Consider the following 5,000-nt stretch of genomic DNA (forward strand, 5'->3'; position numbering starts at 1 on the left):
AAATTTAAAGGAATGCATAATACAGGATACACTTAAAGCAGAATATGTTTGATGCGTGTGTGTGCGTGTGTGTAAATCATGCATGACAGAGTCACCCTTCTGATTATTCTTCGTCGTCCTCATAATGCGTGTCGTTCTCTTAAACGTTGGTTCGGGTTCTCCCTGTTTACCTATTTCTCCGTTCTATTTAACATCTCAAAAGCCAGAAAAATAGATATCCGCAAGAGTGTTATTGCGTACAGTAGGTCGCTGGTCGTCCTGTTAAACTTCGCCTGACTGCTCGGGTCAGAGGTCGAAGGAGACGATCTCATTTTTTTTCAGAACAAAGAGATTCTGATTTCGCGCCTTTTTGTGCATTGGTATTTTACGACCAATGATTCTTGGGTCTGATTTCGAATCCAAGCTTTGAGAAGGAAGTGCTAATTCTTACATATGTATCATTATGAAATTGAATTGAAAGTATTTTAGAAAGCCAACACTGATCTAGCTTGTTATAAAAGAGTGTAAACAAAAGCAAACTCAAAACACTTCAGCTTTTGCCTTATATTTCAATATTTCAGTCTTAAAAAGCCTTTTCGAAGTATTTGTAAGACCAGCTAAACTCAGTCAATTTTCTCTTTATAAAGCTAACTATTGAAATACAAGGTAATTCTTAGTGGAAATATAAGGAGATGCTTAATGTTTGAGGATCTATTCCTTATTTTACTACTACTATATTGTTTTTACATATTTCATTGCATACATAGGCACTTGGCACTGATTGGTAGGCTGATTCATAAATAGATAAATTCCTGCAGGTAGCTTTCTCATGAAAGAAAGAATTAATGCACCATTCTTCCTATGACTTCAAATCAGAAATAGATGGAGCTACACACACACACACACACACACATTTATATAAAGAAAGAAGAGAGAGGGGGGGAGCTGGTATTATCAGGATGTTTCATTTCAAAGTCTGTATTTCTTTATACAGTTGAACAAGATATATGTTTTCCTTTGCATGAGAAGTCAGCATGAGTTATCTACAAATCTGGCTAAGGAAGTTCAAGAGTGACTGGAGCTAAGTGCTCTCACACTTTCTTATATGTCATGGATAGGATTTTACATAGTATTTATGATTAACATAATTTTGGTATGGTTTTTCAAATAACTAACTACTTTGTATCATAGTGTATACTATCATGTCAGTGACACTAGAAAGCTGGTCTTTCTGGTTTCTTCTACACTGTAACACTTTTTCATTTAGAGGTTACTGCTCTCCTAGTAAAGTTGTTGTCGTTCCAGCTTGCAAATTTCTTGCCTCTTACATGTCTAGTCTAGAAATCTTTTCATTAAATGTTAGGTTTGTTCATGTTTCCCCACACTTGTAGGTGGATCTCCCTACTGCAGCTGTGAAATCACATCCTTCTATGACTTCCACCATTTACCTAGCATCGTTATCATAGTATTTATTTATCTAGCTTATGTGCCACACTATGAGACTGAACCCAAGACCATGTGGTTGAGAAGCAATCTTCTCAGCCACACAGCCATCATTGGGCCTTAATCACACTTGTGCTCTGTGTTATCATATATGATATATATATATAATTATTTTGAATTAAACATAAATTATTTCCTCTTTTCTATGACATATTTAATTATAGATACCACTTTCTTATTGTTAATAACATTAAAGAATAATCCAAAAACTAAATGTATGTGTGGATACTGTTTTCTGTTTTTGGTTGGGGTTGTAGCATTGATAGGTGCATGGCAGTAGTGATCATTCATGTCTATGATAATGTGTTTGATTGACAGTATTCAAAGAGGAATCAGATAAAAAATTTAAAGAAAACAAAAAATGATTGTATGAAAATCATATATTCTATTGGTTAAAATAATTACAGTAATTTAGTGTTACGGACATGCTCTTCTTGTAACTCTAATCTGTTACCATGACCATTTCTGCAACCGAAACCACCACCATTACTACTACCATTGCTACTCCTCTTCTTACTACTACTACTTCTACCATCAATACTACTACTACCAGTACCTCCACTACCTCTATTACTACTACTACTACTACTACTACTAAAAATTTTAAAAACATTAGTAACTTTCAAAGTTTGGCACAAGGCCAGCATTTTTAAGGGGAGGAAAAAATGTAAATTACATTCACCCCTATAATTGGTACTTAATCAAACTTAAAGCAATGAAAAGCAAAGTTGATTCAGGCAAGATTTGAACTCAGAACATAAAGTATGAACAGAAGTATCACTGATCATTTTTTCCATGTTCTTATAATCCTGCTCTTAATGATAATAGTTTCAACTTTTAGTACTTTTAGTGGGTAGGACAAGTTGATTACATTATCCCTCTACTAAATTAGTATTTTATATTATTGACCCCAAAAAGATGAAAGGCAAAGCTGAGTTCAGTGGTATTTGAATTCAGAATGTAGAGCCAGAAGAAATACCACAAAGCTTCTTGTCCAACACAGCAATGATCCTGCCAGCTCATGCCCTTATAATAATAAGGTTAAATGTCTCAAATTTAAACATAAGGCCAGCAATATTTAGGGGGGAGGATAAATCAATTATATCGACCCCAGGGTTCAACTAATACTTATTTTATCAAGCCTTCTCCCCTCCCTCTAAGGATCAAAGGCAGTCAATCTTCACAGAATTTTAACACAACATAAAGATGAAGAAAATGCTGCAAAGCATTTTGTCTAGCATACTAATGATTTTTGTCACCTCACTACCTTAATAATAATTATTATTATTGTTGTTGTTGTTGTTGTTGTTATAATGTCTATCAAATTTTGCACAAATGCAACAATTTTTGGATTGAGGGGATGAGTCAAGTTGACTTCAGTGGGATTAGAACTCAGAATGTAAAGAATTGGAAGCAATACCAAAAAGAATTTAGTTGTATAGTTTCTTTTTTGTTTATGCAACATGTGTAAGGTGGTACGAATTAAATAGTTTATACACAAACTTTCTTGTTTTGTCATGTGTATATATTCTGTGACATACCCAACTGTGGATTCCTAACAATGCATGGTTAATAATGTAACTTCTTGTGGTCTCCCATTAGATACACACATGGCACAAAACTACCTCCCTCAATACTACTCCCTCCTCTGTTGAGGGTTTTTGTCTTGTAAAATACTTTGTGATTTCACCAGGGCTGCTGTCACATAAAAGGCACCTAGTACAGTGTGTAAAGTGGTGAGCATTAAGAAAAGCATCCAGCTGTAGAAGCCATGCCAGAACAGACAGTTGAACTTGGCACAGTCTTCTAGCTTACCAGCTTCTAACAAAGCATGTAAGCATTGAAAACAGACTTTAAATGATGAAGTGATGACATAACTATATATCCATGCATACATACATACATATATATATATATATATATATATATATATATATATATATTTAGAGAAAGAGAGAGAGAGAGAGAGAGAGTTGAGTGAAGGAGAAAAGGAGTAGATCCAACTTACAGAGTGCAAATGACAGAGAAAATTAAAGGGGAGGATATAAGTCTAACAGCTGTTTCTGGGAGAATGTTGGTAGATGTATTCATCACAGTATGTAGGCCATAATAGAAGGCAATCAGAATTGGATAAATTGAGCTGCCATCAAGAAGTGCAAAGGTGGACAGATTAAATGTGGAGAGCAAGCAGTATTAGAGGAAGGAGGTAGGATGGAGTTATGGCGAGTGTTAAGACAGAATGGTGAGAGGAGATAAATAAACTAGTTCAGAAAGAGAGTGGCGGCTTAAGAATGGAAGTATTAAGGAAGTGGTAGTCGATGTGGAGAGTTGAGAGATGAGTGGGAGGGATGCAGTGGGTAGTAATTGAAGGGTAGTCAATTATTGGGTTTGTGTATAGTGTTGAGATAGTGAGAAAAGGGATGACAATTATTTGAGGGAGGGAAAGACTCTAATTAGGCAACAGAAGGAGATTACTAAAGTATGAACAAAGATATGAGAGAAGATAAAGGGAGGTGCATAGAGTGGGGAGTTAGTCGGTGATAGGGTAGCTGTGGTTAGTACTATAATGAAGGTGGATTGGTGGTGGAGGGGGAGTACTGAGGTTTGCAAAGGTGTATGAAATTGGGTAGAGGGGTGGATGTTGATTGTTTAGTAGCTAATTGATTGTGGTAGTTGCAAGTGCTCTTGATTGAAGGCGAGAATTGAGACAATGGGGAAAGAATACAATTTGTGAGGGAGGTGGTATGTTGTGGGTAAGAAGAATTTTCAAAGGTAATCATGAGAAGGATGGTATTACTGGAGAAGATGCATTGCTTCGCTAACCTTGTTGTACCCCAAGGTTAATTATAATTAATGATAATCATTGTTATGAGATTATATAGATTTTAATAAAATGAGTAAATGATGAGTAGAACCTGTGTTTACAAGAGAGTATTACATCTGAGAATCTATTAAGTAATCAGGGATTGTGGTTGCAAAGGATGATTAGTGATCCCTTACAAATACCAAGGTTTGAGCTGAACGAGGGAGCCTCCTTATGATGGATCGGGATAGAGTAGTTTTGGGATTTGTGTTATGTATTTAAGTTGCTAAGGTGGTAGAATATTTAGAATTTGGATTGGAGAAAGAGTCCATTTGTGCTCAGTAGCAGTGCTTGAAATTGACATTCTGTCGTTATAGACCCTTACTTGGTGGGAGCATAGTATTATTACTCTGCACTTGTAGACTACATTTTTGCATTGACAGAAACCTCCAAGAGGGCTGAATTGAAACACCTAATAATTGCAAGTTTTCCTACCTGTTCTGTGTGGTTTTCCTACCTACTCTGTGGTCTTCCTACCTGCTCTAGAAAGAAATGTGCAATTTTTGCCTTAAGTTTAGTGTTGGAGATATAAGAGTTCTTTTTACAGAAACCACTTATCTGCTGAGCTTGGTTATAGTGTGGGGCATGATTATTAAAAATATCTTTGTTAGTAGATAAGCTGGAGATTCTGATAAAAATATCTGTGACTATTCTA

Source organism: Octopus sinensis, unplaced genomic scaffold, assembly GCF_006345805.1.
Source record: "Octopus sinensis unplaced genomic scaffold, ASM634580v1 Contig01630, whole genome shotgun sequence".
NCBI lineage: Eukaryota > Metazoa > Mollusca > Cephalopoda > Octopoda > Octopodidae > Octopus > Octopus sinensis.